This window comes from Sceloporus occidentalis, unplaced genomic scaffold (genome assembly GCF_023333645.1).
Source record: "Sceloporus occidentalis isolate IW3139 unplaced genomic scaffold, rSceOcc1.0.p SCAF_7, whole genome shotgun sequence".
Lineage (NCBI taxonomy): Eukaryota > Metazoa > Chordata > Lepidosauria > Squamata > Phrynosomatidae > Sceloporus > Sceloporus occidentalis.
In genome coordinates, this window is record NW_028316987.1 from 4,626,250 (window position 1) to 4,642,935 (window position 16,686).

Consider the following 16,686-nt stretch of genomic DNA (forward strand, 5'->3'; position numbering starts at 1 on the left):
GCCAGAGGGCATTTGGCAATAAGTAGGGTCTGGGTTGCAGTTTGGGCACTTGGTCTGTAAAAGGTTAACCATCACTGGTATAGGCGTATGGGATGCAGTGGGTTAGTGGTTAAGATGCCAGTTCGGATGAACAGAAGATGAGAAGGTTAGCAGTTCAAGGCCTGAGTGCTGAAGGATGGGGAGAGCTCCTGTCCCTAGTCCCAGCTTCTGCCAGCCTAGCAGTTCGGAAGCATGCAAATGCAAGTAGATAGATGGTTCTTGTTATCCACTGTCGAGTTGGTCTGGACCCATGGCGACCCTGGTCATGAGACATCTCCAAGACGCTCTGTCCTCCAATGCTCTGCTCAAGTCCTGCAAACTCGTGTTCTCTTGAGTAGTCCATCCACCTCGCATGCCACCTTCTTCTCTTTCTACTTCCCTCTACCTTTCCTAGCATTTCTGTTTTTTCCAGGGATTCATGCCTTCTCATGTGTCCAAAGTAAGACAACCTGGGTTTTGTCATCTTGGCTCCTAGGGAGGTTTCAGGCTTGATCTGCTCCAGGACCCATTTGTTGGTCTTTTTGGCTATCCATGGCACCCTTAGCACTCTTCTCCTGCACTGCATTTCGAATGAGTTGATTTTCCACCTGTCCTCCTTCTTAAGTGTTCAGCTCTCACATCCAATAGAAGGCAATAGGGAATACAATGGTTTGTATGGTTCTAAGGGCCGGTATGCTCCCTAACCCTACTCCGTGGCAGCGTCGGCATCATGGTGGCCTCCCATCATGCTGGCCGCCCCTTTCTCCTCCTTGCTGTCTGGGTGACCAAATGATGTATGGGATGATTGGAGCCAGATCTAGGCCATTTATTTATTTATTTATTGTATTTATACCCCTCTCTTCAGGCACAAAGACTTACAAATGGTCTTAGAATCTACAAAGGCATGGCACACAAAAATGAAAGGAATGGTGGTGGGGAAGGGGATCAGGTCCAGCAGTTCTTCTCTCCCTCTGAGGCCTGGAACTTGGCAGATGGACTGGGCTCTGCCTCTTAGTCCAGGCCAGGCCCAAGGGAACTGAGCCTGCATCTCTCCCTCCAACGCTGGATGGTATCAGGCATCTTTTCATCACCCCAGGGTTTCAGTCTCGACAGAAACATGTTCTTGAGTGGAAAATCCAGCCATTTGCACATGCACATGATTCCATAGAGACGTTGATGTGAAGCCGGGCGGAGGAATCCAGAAACACGTCCGTTTGCCTGCAGAGGCAAAGGGGGGAACCCAGAGGGAACATGGCCGTGTGGCCGCACGTACTGCAATGTATGGAAACAGGGTGAATTCAAGTGGAAGAAATGTGTGTGAACGGTTCCCCCAAAATCACTTTGGTGTGAGTAGAAAGGCCCATGTCACTGTAAATCAGAGTCCCCTGAAGGTAAGCTGGGTTTTCCTGTCAATGTGGACATGCCCTTAGCAGGAGGCTTCACAGTCTGTTGGTGGGGGATGACAGGGTTTCCCAGGAACAATATATCGCTGTTAGCTATCCCTAGCGCCAGCGTGGCCTAATGGTTTCATTGTAGGACTATGACTCTGGAGACCAGGGTTCCAGCTCAGCCATGAAACCCAGAGGGAGACCTTGGGCAAGTGACACTCTCTCAGCCTCAGAGGAAGGCCATGGCAAGCCTCCCCTGAACAAACCTTATCAAGGAAATCCCATAAGGCTTTAAGGTCGCCTTAAGCGGCAAGACGCTTGAAATCACACAATGGATATACAGTCTGCCCCTGAGTACAGCCACGCTGAAGGATTGAAGCAGTTGTGATGCTCCCTCTTTAACTGCCAGGGCTTATCCCACAGAATCCTGGGATTTGTAGTTGGATTAGGCATTCGGCCTGGTCTGTCAGAGCGCTCTGGCGCCTCCCAAAACTACAAATCCCAGGATTCTGTGGGAGAGAGTAATGATGGTTAAATGGTGTCAAACTGCTTCAGTGCTGGAACGTGGGTTATATATACTGTATGCCCTTACTGCAGTGCAAAATTTTCAAAGGTGGCTTGGCCCTAAAGGGATAACTGAGAACCATTTAGAAGAGGCCTATTCTTGCGAAAGATCACAATGGTTTGGAATGGGGTTTGTTGAAAGGGATGAAGGCGGCAGCATTGCGGCTTTAGGCTTCTCTTTGGGGACACTGCCATTTTGGAAATGGACAGCGACCGAAGGAACAAGAAACATGATGATTATTAGCGTTTTAGGAGTTTAGAAGTAAGAAGAGACAGGCCTTTTGAAAGCCTAAGGATGAAAGAGGATGGATCAGGAAGGGCAGTCTTACAGGGAAAGAAAGAGAGAGAGAAAGAAAGAAAGAAAGAAAGAAAGAATATGTTTACCAAGGATGTTTATATACATTTTGCTGCAGATTAATCTGGAACCAGACTTTTAACCAGAGATTAGAGGGAGATCTGGAGACTGGGAAGGAAACATGTTTTATTTCGCTGCAGAAGGAAAGAGATCCCCAAAAGAACCAGCCCTTTATAGTTCCTGGAACAGAGGAAACGACAATCCCCTTTCCTTGGCTACATATAAAGTAATAGGCATTTGCACCCCTGAAATCCTAGAGTCCTTAGACGTTGAAATAGTACTTTAACACAGGCCTCTGTCCCTCCTGGGTTTCCCATCCATCCAACTGCTCTCTATAGCTCTCGTTCCAATGCCCCCAAACTCTCCATAAGCAGCGTTTACCTTCCAGAGCGGAGCAAAGGCTGCCAGGATTAAGAGCGCCAAGCCTAGCATGCTCCGCTCTGATTGGCTGCCGCGACGCAAGGGACGTACCCAGCCAGGCCGCCGCGGTGCCTCACGGGAAGCCGAGGCGCTATTGGCTGGCAAGGCATCCCCTGCAAACCCCCCCTCCTGAGGGACGCTTGGTGAGGCCCAGAAAGGCTTCCTGCTCTCCGATTGGCCAGATTCCTGGGAATGTTCCATATAGCATGATTCCAAAGGGGAGGCAGGTCACAGAGGAGGAGTCACGTGCTGCAGCTGCGGAGACGTTGTACTGCGAGGAAGAATCCGGAAGCGTTTGGAGGCGGGGCTCAACTCGGCGCGTGACGTCAGAGGGCTCCACTGCGCTGATTGGTGCCGGTGGCTGGCTTGGGAGGGCTAAATAGCCAGCGGAGGCGGAGCCAGGCATGGGAGAGTCCGTGGCGCAATGGTATAAGCGTCGACGTGCGTCCTGTTAAGCCTGGGTTCGATTCTTGGTTTCGGCTGGGAGTCGAGCTTGGGAGTCTCAGGGCCACAGCGGACACTCCCTCAATCTTTTATGGAGGGAGGCTTTTCAAAGTCAATTAATAAATAAAGACGTTTTGTTTACAGATAGACATTTATGCGTGTGGCTGCATCCTCCCTCGGTTTCCCGGCTCCCTGGGATGGAAAAGGCCCCTCAGAGAGAGCCCCGTTGAAGGGAGTCTCTCCTGGAAAGTCCCAGCCCTTTGGGCCAGGCGCCTCCTGGGAAATGTAGTCCCTAAAAGGGATGGAAACACTGCACACAAAGACACAACAACAGCTTCCTCAGAGCCTCCACCAGTCTGGCCCTCCTTTTCCAGGACAAGGCCTAAGTTATTCCAGGAGGCTTCTCCTCTCCAGGAGGAATCCCAAAACGTCCGCCATTTTGAGCATGAGTTTACATTTATATAGGAGTGGATTTTGGATTTTCTTTGGTCAAAGCCTACATTTTTCCTCAATGTCCTCCATTTTGTGATGCCTAGCATCAAAGTTAAGACTTTCTTAGGCAGGGTGACTTGACGTCCTCTTTTTCTATGACAAGGCCTACATTTAAGGCTTATCCAGGAGGACAATGTCCCCCATTGAGGATGACTTCGGTCCAAAACACACTGCAGAAACAATCCAGTTTGAGATCGCTTTAACTGCCCAGGCTCAGTGCTAAGACATCCTGGGAATTGTAGTTTGTTGTGGCACCAGAGCTCTTTCTGTCAGAGAAGTCTAAATGCCTCACAAAACGACAGTTCCCAGAATTCCCTAGCATTGAGCCAGGGCAGTTTAAGCAGTCTGGATTATTTCTGCAGTGTGTTTTGGACCCTCAAAGCATGGATTTATGTTCATAGGAGAACAGGGTGTCCAGGTGTCCTCCTTTTCCCAGATATGGCCTCTATTTCAGACTTCTGTCCAGAAGGAATTTCAAAATGTCCCCCATTTTGAGCATAAATAGGAAGTATGGTCAAGGCCTACATGTTTCCTCAATGTCCTCCATTGTGGGGTGCCTTGTCCTCCTTAGGACATCTGGTCACCCTGGCATCAAAGTTATGACTTTCTTAGGCGGGGTGACCAGATGTCCTCCTTTTCCAGGACAAGGCCTACATTCCAGGCTTCAACTGTCCAAGAGGAATCCCAAAATGTCCCCCATGTATTTTGGCTTTTCTTGGGTCAAAGGCCTCCATTTTTCCTCAGTCTCCTCCATTTTGTGGTGCTTGGCATCAAAGTTAAGACTTTCTTAGGCGGGGTGACCAGATGTCCTCCTTTTCCAGGACAAGCCCTACATTATTCCAGGCTTCTCCTCTCCAGGAGGAATCCCAAAACGTCCGCCATTTTGAGCATGAGTTTACATTTATATATGAGTGGATTTTGGATTTTCTTTGGTCAAGGCTTACATTTTTCCTCAATGTCCTCCATTTTGTGGTGCCTTGTCCTCCTTAGGACATCTGGTCACCCTGGCATCAAAGTTATGACTTTCTCAGTCAGGGTGACCAGACGTCCTCTTTTTCCAGGACAAGGCCTACACTTCAGGCTTGTCCAGGAGGACAATGTCCCCCATTTTCAGCATAACTTCAGTCCAAAACGCACAGTAGAGATCATCCACTTTGAGACCATTTTAACTGCTTTGGCTCGGTGCTAAGAAATCCTGGGAATTGTAGTTTGTTGTGGCAGCAGAGGGCTTTCTGACAGATAAGGCTAAATGCCTCACAAAACTACAGTTCCCAGGATTCCCTAGCACAGAGCCAGGGCAGTTTACGCAGTCTCAAACTGGATTATTTCTGCAGTGTGTTTTGGACCTTCAAAGCATGGGTTTATATATGAGTACAGGGTGTCCTCCATTTTGGGGTGTCTTGTCCTCCTTAGGACATCTGGTCACCCTGCAATCAAAGTTAAGGCTTTCTTAGGCAGGGTGACCAGACGTCCTCCTTTTCCAGGACAAGCCCTACATTATTCTAGGCTTCTCCTCTCCAGGAGGAATCCCAAAACGTCCGCCATTTTGAGCATGAGTTTACATTTATATATGAGTGGATTTTGGATTTTCTTTGGTCAAGGCTTACATTTTTCCTCAATGTCCTCCATTTTGTGGTGCCTTGTCCTCCTTAGGACATCTGGTCACCCTGCAATCAAAGTTAAGGCTTTCTTAGGCAGGGTGACCAGATGTCCTCCTTTTCCAGGACAAGCCCTACATTATTCTAGGCTTCTCCTCTCCAGGAGGAATTTCAAAATGTCTTCCATTTTAAGCCTGATTAAGAAGCATGAATATATGAGTGTTTTTAGCTTTTAGTTTGTAACGCCCTACAATTTTCTCAAATGACCTTGTCCTCCTTTGCGGTGAGGACCTTTGGTCACCCTGTTCCTTAGCCTGCATCTGCACGGCACAAATAATCCAGCTTGACACCACTTTAACTGACATGGTTCAGTGCTATGGGATTCTGGGAACTTTCGTGAGATACTGTATTTAGCCTTCTCTGTTGAGAGAGTTCTGGCCTCACCACAAACTACAATTCCCAAAATTCAATAGCATGAAGCCAAGGGAGATAAAGTGGTGTCAAAACTGATTACTTCTGTTGTGTGGATGCAGGGTTAGAACAATATGCAAAGAGATCTTGTTGTAACACAACTTGGAGCAACAGAAAGAAACTGGTAGTATGCATCTGAGGAAGTAGGCTCTAGTCTATGAAAGTGCACACTACCGCCTTTCTTTCTTTCTTTCTTTCTTTCTTTCTTTCTTTCAGTTAGTCTCAAAGGTGCATTGTTGAAGTGTGCCTTTCATTCCCAATTTATGGCAACCCTAACATGACACATCATGGTGTTTTCTTGGCATGTTTCTTGAGAGAGGCTTTGCCATTTCCATCCCCAGAGGCTTAGAAAGTGTGACTTGCTCAAGGTCACCCATTGGGTTTCATGGCCATGCTGGGACTTGAACCCTGGTATCCAGAATCGTGGTCCAACGCTCAAACCACTACAGGAGGCGCCTGGCCCAAAGGGCTGGGACTTTCCAGGAGAGACTCCCTTCAACGGGGCTCTGAGGGGCCTTTTCCATCCCAGGGAGCCGGGAAACCGAGGGAGGATGCAGCCACACGCATAAATGTCTATCTGTAAACAAAACGTCTTTATTTATTAATTGACTTTGAAAAGCCTCCCTCCATAAAAGATTGAGGGAGTGTCCGCTGTGGCCCTGAGACTCCCAAGCTCGACTCCCAGCCGAAACCAAGAATCGAACCCAGGCTTAACAGGACGCACGTCGACGCTTATACCATTGCGCCACGGACTCTCCCATGCCTGGCTCCGCCTCCGCTGGCTATTTAGCCCTCCCAAGCCAGCCACCGGCACCAATCAGCGCAGTGGAGCCCTCTGACGTCACGCGGCCGAGCTAAGCCCCGCCCCCAAACGCTTCCGGATTCTCCCTCGCAGTACAACGTCTCCGTAGCTGCAGCACGTGACTCCTCCTCTGTGACCTGTCTCCCCTTTGGAATCATGCTATATGGAACATTCCCAGGAATCTGGCCAATCGGAGAGCAGGAAGTCGCTCTGGACCTAACCAAGTTTCAGTCAGGAGGGGGATTAGAGTGAGAGGGGAAAGGACGGAGGAAGAGAGAAAGTGCTATTGCCAGGAGGCATGCAGCCAGTCCTGGAGGGACCAGAGCTCTGCTTCCTTCCAGATCAGATCCTCCAGAGAAAGAGCCTATTATATCCAGGAGGCTTCTTTTTCAGCCAGCTCACAGATGCTCCCTCTCTGTCTCCCAATCCATACCTCTCAGGCTGCAAGCCTATTCTTGGCTCCCCAAAGTAGATCACATTGAACTCAATAGGGATTACTTAAGGAGTGATAAGCTTCCTATTAAGCAGCCAATGGACGGAGTATTGGACTAGGACTCTAGGAGAGTACATGTGAAAGGGATCTGGGAGTCCAAGGAGGCCACAAGTTGAACATGAGCCAACAGTGGGATGCAGCAGCTAAGAAGGCCAATGTGATTCTAGGCTGCATCAATAGAAGGATAGTGTCCAGATCAAGGGAAGTAATAGTGCCACTCTATTCTGCTTTGGTCAGGCCAAATACTGTGTCCAGTTCTGGGCCCCACAATTCAAAAAGGGCATTGAGAAACTGGAGCTATGTGTCCAAAGGAGGGCGACCAAAATGGTGAAGGGTCTGGAAACCATGAAGCCCAATGTGGAATGCCTTAAGGAGCAGGGAAGGTTTAGCCTGGAGAAGAGACGGTTAAGGGGTGATATTGATAGCCCTGTTTAAATACTTGAAGGGGTGTCATATTGAGGAGGGAGCAAGCTTCTTTTCTGCTGATCCAGAGACTAGGACCTAGAGCGATGAATGCAAGCTCCAGGAAAAGAGATTCCACCTCATCATTAGGAGGTCCTTCCTGACATTAAGGGCTGTTTGACAGTGGAACACACTCCTTCCTCGGAGAGTGGTGGAGTCTCCTTTGGAGGTCTTTAAACAGAGGCTGGATGGCCATCTTTGACTGAGAGTTCCTGCATGGCAGAGGGTTGGACTGGATGGCCCTTGCGGTCTCTTCCAACTCTAGGAGTCTATTGGAGCCAAAAAGTAAAATAAAACCATGATAGGGCATCTGTAGGTCTGAGTTGACTTGAAGGCACAGAACAACAGTCCTATCTATCTTATCTTATCTTATCTTATACAGTATATAAATAAAAATGTGTTTCTTTGTTCTAAATCTAAAATCTCTGAAGGTTCTGCACCGATTGCTTTGAAATTCTGACACAACGTTCCATTCAAATACACAGTTTTATATACACATGCCTACTATTGTTTAAATGTCACACCTGTGACAGGTAAAAGTATGGTTTTTTAACAGCACCATCTGCTGGACGTAACAGCAACACACGCTATATTAAATACAGTGGTCCCTCTCCTTATGCGGGGGATCCATAAAGGAAAATCCGCCTATGCTCGAGCCCCATAGGAAATAATGGGGCTCGTAAATGTGGTGGAGTGGCATGCGTAATCCACAGGCGCATGCGCCATTGTTTCCCTCCCTAAGCGGCTTCTGCTTAAGGAGGAAGCCGCGTAACATGCATCTGCAAATGGCGTGGGCGCACTGTATTCGATTGCCGTTTACAGTCACCATCCACAAAGCTCAGGGCCAATCTTTGGAACTGTGCGGTTTAGATCTAGACACAGATTGCTTCTCACATGGAAAATTATATCTTTTGTGTTCCTGAGTCAGCAAACCAGACAAGCTCTATATTTACACAGACAAAAAATACTGTATATCCGCAAGCATTGTGAAATTAAATATTTCAGAAACGTGCACTTTCTCTTTTCTTTCTTCTCCATTTAACCAGACTGAGCCACAGCAATACATGGCTGAGGTGTGTATATGTGTGTGTGCACATGTGTGTGCATGCCCTCAAGTCACCTGCAGACTTATGGTAAGCATGCACTGATTTTAAAATTGCCCATCAGGTAAAATACATGTGTTTATACTATCATATTTGCAGTCCTAACCAGGAAATAAGACCCACTTCATATTGTTTTTCCCCCAAGTGTATAGGCCCGTGATGGCGAACCTATGGCACACATGCCAGAGGTGGCACTCAGATCCCTCTCTGTGGGCACCCATGCTGTCGTCCTAGCACAGAGTTTGCCAGAGTTTCTTACTAAAAAGCCAGAGGGCATTTGGCAATAAGTAGGGTCTGGGTTGCAGTTTGGGCACTTGGTCTGTAAAAGGTTAACCATCACTGGTATAGGCGTATGGGATGCAGTGGGTTAGTGGTTAAGATGCCAGTTCGGATGAACAGAAGATGAGAAGGTTAGCAGTTCAAGGCCTGAGTGCTGAAGGATGGGGAGAGCTCCTGTCCCTAGTCCCAGCTTCTGCCAGCCTAGCAGTTCGGAAGCATGCAAATGCAAGTAGATAGATGGTTCTTGTTATCCACTGTCGAGTTGGTCTGGACCCATGGCGACCCTGGTCATGAGACATCTCCAAGACGCTCTGTCCTCCAATGCTCTGCTCAAGTCCTGCAAACTCGTGTTCTCTTGAGTAGTCCATCCACCTCGCATGCCACCTTCTTCTCTTTCTACTTCCCTCTACCTTTCCTAGCATTTCTGTTTTTTCCAGGGATTCATGCCTTCTCATGTGTCCAAAGTAAGACAACCTGGGTTTTGTCATCTTGGCTCCTAGGGAGGTTTCAGGCTTGATCTGCTCCAGGACCCATTTGTTGGTCTTTTTGGCTATCCATGGCACCCTTAGCACTCTTCTCCTGCACTGCATTTCGAATGAGTTGATTTTCCACCTGTCCTCCTTCTTAAGTGTTCAGCTCTCACATCCAATAGAAGGCAATAGGGAATACAATGGTTTGTATGGTTCTAAGGGCCGGTATGCTCCCTAACCCTACTCCGTGGCAGCGTCGGCATCATGGTGGCCTCCCATCATGCTGGCCGCCCCTTTCTCCTCCTTGCTGTCTGGGTGACCAAATGATGTATGGGATGATTGGAGCCAGATCTAGGCCATTTATTTATTTATTTATTGTATTTATACCCCTCTCTTCAGGCACAAAGACTTACAAATGGTCTTAGAATCTACAAAGGCATGGCACACAAAAATGAAAGGAATGGTGGTGGGGAAGGGGATCAGGTCCAGCAGTTCTTCTCTCCCTCTGAGGCCTGGAACTTGGCAGATGGACTGGGCTCTGCCTCTTAGTCCAGGCCAGGCCCAAGGGAACTGAGCCTGCATCTCTCCCTCCAACGCTGGATGGTATCAGGCATCTTTTCATCACCCCAGGGTTTCAGTCTCGACAGAAACATGTTCTTGAGTGGAAAATCCAGCCATTTGCACATGCACATGATTCCATAGAGACGTTGATGTGAAGCCGGGCGGAGGAATCCAGAAACACGTCCGTTTGCCTGCAGAGGCAAAGGGGGGAACCCAGAGGGAACATGGCCGTGTGGCCGCACGTACTGCAATGTATGGAAACAGGGTGAATTCAAGTGGAAGAAATGTGTGTGAACGGTTCCCCCAAAATCACTTTGGTGTGAGTAGAAAGGCCCATGTCACTGTAAATCAGAGTCCCCTGAAGGTAAGCTGGGTTTTCCTGTCAATGTGGACATGCCCTTAGCAGGAGGCTTCACAGTCTGTTGGTGGGGGATGACAGGGTTTCCCAGGAACAATATATCGCTGTTAGCTATCCCTAGCGCCAGCGTGGCCTAATGGTTTCATTGTAGGACTATGACTCTGGAGACCAGGGTTCCAGCTCAGCCATGAAACCCAGAGGGAGACCTTGGGCAAGTGACACTCTCTCAGCCTCAGAGGAAGGCCATGGCAAGCCTCCCCTGAACAAACCTTATCAAGGAAATCCCATAAGGCTTTAAGGTCGCCTTAAGCGGCAAGACGCTTGAAATCACACAATGGATATACAGTCTGCCCCTGAGTACAGCCACGCTGAAGGATTGAAGCAGTTGTGATGCTCCCTCTTTAACTGCCAGGGCTTATCCCACAGAATCCTGGGATTTGTAGTTGGATTAGGCATTCGGCCTGGTCTGTCAGAGCGCTCTGGCGCCTCCCAAAACTACAAATCCCAGGATTCTGTGGGAGAGAGTAATGATGGTTAAATGGTGTCAAACTGCTTCAGTGCTGGAACGTGGGTTATATATACTGTATGCCCTTACTGCAGTGCAAAATTTTCAAAGGTGGCTTGGCCCTAAAGGGATAACTGAGAACCATTTAGAAGAGGCCTATTCTTGCGAAAGATCACAATGGTTTGGAATGGGGTTTGTTGAAAGGGATGAAGGCGGCAGCATTGCGGCTTTAGGCTTCTCTTTGGGGACACTGCCATTTTGGAAATGGACAGCGACCGAAGGAACAAGAAACATGATGATTATTAGCGTTTTAGGAGTTTAGAAGTAAGAAGAGACAGGCCTTTTGAAAGCCTAAGGATGAAAGAGGATGGATCAGGAAGGGCAGTCTTACAGGGAAAGAAAGAGAGAGAGAAAGAAAGAAAGAAAGAAAGAAAGAATATGTTTACCAAGGATGTTTATATACATTTTGCTGCAGATTAATCTGGAACCAGACTTTTAACCAGAGATTAGAGGGAGATCTGGAGACTGGGAAGGAAACATGTTTTATTTCGCTGCAGAAGGAAAGAGATCCCCAAAAGAACCAGCCCTTTATAGTTCCTGGAACAGAGGAAACGACAATCCCCTTTCCTTGGCTACATATAAAGTAATAGGCATTTGCACCCCTGAAATCCTAGAGTCCTTAGACGTTGAAATAGTACTTTAACACAGGCCTCTGTCCCTCCTGGGTTTCCCATCCATCCAACTGCTCTCTATAGCTCTCGTTCCAATGCCCCCAAACTCTCCATAAGCAGCGTTTACCTTCCAGAGCGGAGCAAAGGCTGCCAGGATTAAGAGCGCCAAGCCTAGCATGCTCCGCTCTGATTGGCTGCCGCGACGCAAGGGACGTACCCAGCCAGGCCGCCGCGGTGCCTCACGGGAAGCCGAGGCGCTATTGGCTGGCAAGGCATCCCCTGCAAACCCCCCCTCCTGAGGGACGCTTGGTGAGGCCCAGAAAGGCTTCCTGCTCTCCGATTGGCCAGATTCCTGGGAATGTTCCATATAGCATGATTCCAAAGGGGAGGCAGGTCACAGAGGAGGAGTCACGTGCTGCAGCTGCGGAGACGTTGTACTGCGAGGAAGAATCCGGAAGCGTTTGGAGGCGGGGCTCAACTCGGCGCGTGACGTCAGAGGGCTCCACTGCGCTGATTGGTGCCGGTGGCTGGCTTGGGAGGGCTAAATAGCCAGCGGAGGCGGAGCCAGGCATGGGAGAGTCCGTGGCGCAATGGTATAAGCGTCGACGTGCGTCCTGTTAAGCCTGGGTTCGATTCTTGGTTTCGGCTGGGAGTCGAGCTTGGGAGTCTCAGGGCCACAGCGGACACTCCCTCAATCTTTTATGGAGGGAGGCTTTTCAAAGTCAATTAATAAATAAAGACGTTTTGTTTACAGATAGACATTTATGCGTGTGGCTGCATCCTCCCTCGGTTTCCCGGCTCACTGGGATGGAAAAGGCCCCTCAGAGAGAGCCCCGTTGAAGGGAGTCTCTCCTGGAAAGTCCCAGCCCTTTGGGCCAGGCGCCTCCTGGGAAATGTAGTCCCTAAAAGGGATGGAAACACTGCACACAAAGACACAACAACAGCTTCCTCAGAGCCTCCACCAGTCTGGCCCTCCTTTTCCAGGACAAGGCCTAAGTTATTCCAGGAGGCTTCTCCTCTCCAGGAGGAATCCCAAAACGTCCGCCATTTTGAGCATGAGTTTACATTTATATAGGAGTGGATTTTGGATTTTCTTTGGTCAAAGCCTACATTTTTCCTCAATGTCCTCCATTTTGTGATGCCTAGCATCAAAGTTAAGACTTTCTTAGGCAGGGTGACTTGACGTCCTCTTTTTCTATGACAAGGCCTACATTTAAGGCTTATCCAGGAGGACAATGTCCCCCATTGAGGATGACTTCGGTCCAAAACACACTGCAGAAACAATCCAGTTTGAGATCGCTTTAACTGCCCAGGCTCAGTGCTAAGACATCCTGGGAATTGTAGTTTGTTGTGGCACCAGAGCTCTTTCTGTCAGAGAAGTCTAAATGCCTCACAAAACGACAGTTCCCAGAATTCCCTAGCATTGAGCCAGGGCAGTTTAAGCAGTCTGGATTATTTCTGCAGTGTGTTTTGGACCCTCAAAGCATGGATTTATGTTCATAGGAGAACAGGGTGTCCAGGTGTCCTCCTTTTCCCAGATATGGCCTCTATTTCAGACTTCTGTCCAGAAGGAATTTCAAAATGCCCCCCATTTTGAGCATAAATAGGAAGTATGGTCAAGGCCTACATGTTTCCTCAATGTCCTCCATTGTGGGGTGCCTTGCCCTCCTTAGGACATCTGGTCACCCTGGCATCAAAGTTATGACTTTCTCAGTCAGGGTGACCAGACGTCCTCCTTTTCCAGGACAAGCCCTACATTATTCTAGGCTTCTCCTCTCCAGGAGGAATCCCAAAACGTCCGCCATTTTGAGCATGAGTTTACATTTATATAGGAGTGGATTTTGGATTTTCTTTGGTCAAAGCCTACATTTTTCCTCAATGTCCTCCATTTTGTGATGCCTAGCATCAAAGTTAAGACTTTCTTAGGCAGGGTGACTTGACGTCCTCTTTTTCTATGACAAGGCCTACATTTAAGGCTTATCCAGGAGGACAATGTCCCCCATTTTCAGCATAACTTCAGTCCAAAACGCACAGTAGAGATCATCCACTTTGAGACCATTTTAACTGCTTTGGCTCGGTGCTAAGAAATCCTGGGAATTGTAGTTTGTTGTGGCAGCAGAAGGCTTTCTGACAGATAAGGCTAAATGCCTCACAAAACTACAGTTCCCAGGATTCCCTAGCACAGAGCCAGGGCAGTTTACGCAGTCTCAAACTGGATTGTTTCTGCAGTGTGTTTTGGACCTTCAAAGCATGGGTTTATATATGAGTACAGGGTGTCCTCCATTTTGGGGTGTCTTGTCCTCCTTAGGACATCTGGTCACCCTGGAATCAAAGTTAAGGCTTTCTTAGGCAGGGTGACCAGACGTCCTCCTTTTCCAGGACAAGCCCTACATTATTCTAGGCTTCTCCTCTCCAGGAGGAATCCCAAAACGTCCGCCGTTTTGAGCATGAGTTTACATTTATATATGAGTGGATTTTGGATTTTCTTTGGTCAAGGCCTACATGTTTCCTCAATGTCCTCCATTTTGTGGTGCCTTGTCCTCCTTAGGACATCTGGTCACCCTGCAATCAAAGTTAAGGCTTTCTTAGGCAGGGACTAGATGTCCTCCTTTTCCAGGACAAGCCCTACATTATTCTAGGCTTCTCCTCTCCAGGAGGAATCCCAAAACGTCCGCCATTTTGAGCATGAGTTTACATTTATATATGAGTGGATTTTGGATTTTCTTTGGTCAAGGCTTACATTTTTCCTCAATGTCCTCCATTTTGTGGTGCCTTGCCCTCCTTAGGACATCTGGTCACCCTGCAATCAAAGTTAAGGCTTTCTTAGGCAGGGTGACCAGATGTCCTCCTTTTCCAGGACAAGCCCTACATTATTCTAGGCTTCTCCTCTCCAGGAGGAATTTCAAAATGTCTTCCATTTTAAGCCTGATTAAGAAGCATGAATATATGAGTGTTTTTAGCTTTTAGTTTGTAACGCCCTACAATTTTCTCAAATGACCTTGTCCTCCTTTGCGGTGAGGACCTTTGGTCACCCTGTTCCTTAGCCTGCATCTGCACGGCACAAATAATCCAGCTTGACACCACTTTAACTGACATGGTTCAGTGCTATGGGATTCTGGGAACTTTCGTGAGATACTGTATTTAGCCTTCTCTGTTGAGAGAGTTCTGGCCTCACCACAAACTACAATTCCCAAAATTCAATAGCATGAAGCCAAGGGAGATAAAGTGGTGTCAAAACTGATTACTTCTGTTGTGTGGATGCAGGGTTAGAACAATATGCAAAGAGATCTTGTTGTAACACAACTTGGAGCAACAGAAAGAAACTGGTAGTATGCATCTGAGGAAGTAGGCTCTAGTCTATGAAAGTGCACACTACCGCCTTTCTTTCTTTCTTTCTTTCTTTCTTTCAGTTAGTCTCAAAGGTGCATTGTTGAAGTGTGCCTTTCATTCCCAATTTATGGCAACCCTAACATGACACATCATGGTGTTTTCTTGGCATGTTTCTTGAGAGAGGCTTTGCCATTTCCATCCCCAGAGGCTTAGAAAGTGTGACTTGCTCAAGGTCACCCATTGGGTTTCATGGCCAACCCTGGTATCCAGAATCATGGTCCAATGCTCAAACCACTACACCACACTGGCTCCTTCTCAAAGGTGCTACAAAACCCTTTTCATACTGAGATCCTTCAATATAAGATGGGAGAAATAGTTTAATAAATCAATCAAATTAAAAATAAATTCAGTGGGCACATTCTTGTAAATCTAGGGCCTGTTACAGACTGCCAAAATAAAGCTGCTTCGGGTCTCTTTGGAGGTATGCTATTTAAATGATGCATGAGTCCTAAGAGTCCGGAGGTCGTGCCAAAGCCACACTCCATTCCTAAGCTTTGGAGTGCAGCTTTGGTACAGCTTCCAGATTCTTAGGATGCATGCATCATTTAAATAGCATACCTCCAAAGAGACCCAAAGCAGCTTTATTTTGGCAGGCTGTAACAGGCCTAGGTCATTTTCCCAAGTTTAATTTTCCATATCTCTAAATAAATCAAGGAACATCTACTGAATGTGTGTCTATACACACACACACACACACACACACACACAGATATATAGGATCTATACTATAAAATGTTGTTGTGTGCCTTCAAGTCATTTCTGACTTATGTTGACCCTACGGTGAACCAGCATAGTGTCGTGGTTTCAATGTTGGAGTATGAATGACGTTGGGGACCAGGGTTCGAATCCTAGCTTGGCCATGAAACCCTCTGGCTGACTTTGGGCAAGTTACATGCGCACAGCCTCAGGGGAAGGCAATGGCAAACCTCCTCTGAACATGTCTTGCCAAGAAAGTCTCATGATAGCTTTGCCATAGGGCTGCCATAAATCAGAAATGACTCGAAGTCCCACAACAACAAGGTGATCCTATCATGGGTCTTTCTGGGGCTCAGAAGGTGTGACTCGCCCAAAGTCACCCAGCAGGTTTCCATGGCCGAATGGGGGATCAAATCCTGGCCTCCAGAGTCCTAGTCCTACCCTCAAACCATTACACCAGACACGCTCTAACACATAAACACCCACAATAGGGAATTCAGTGCTGCACATACTTACCTGGAGTAAGCGTCATTTAAAGGCCATATCACCTACTTATGAAGAAGTGTGCATGTGATTGCTTTGCATTGCGCATTCCTTCGTCCCAATCCACATTTACTTGAAAATCTCATTGGCTTTGGTAGGACATATGTCTGAGTGAATATAAAACAAGGTTGGGCTACCAGTCCACAAAATTACAAATCCATCTCTAACAGTTGCATTGTCTAGCCCACATTTTACTAACTTGTTTGCAATAATGTAATGGATTGCCACCTGTCAGAGCTGCTTCGATTGTGAGTTTCTGCATGGCAAGGGGTTGGACTGGATGGTCTTTGTAGTCTCTTCCAAGTCCATCATTCTACTGGGGTTCCTATAGAACAAGCCAATTTACATTATACACATTGACAGTACATTGCATTACGTTTGTGTATATTAAATTACACACGGATATAAATCTTACTGAGTTCACTGTACAGAGATGGGGAAAAAACATCGCAACGATTGCCAGTACAGTATAGGCAATTCCCATGTTATCAGTTCAGAATAGAGACACTTCCTGTATTTTCAGTGCAGAAAGTACTCCTAAATGTCTCCTCTCCCAATAAGAAGAAGTGAGAGCCGCATACAGAAGTCAAAAGAGAACACCTC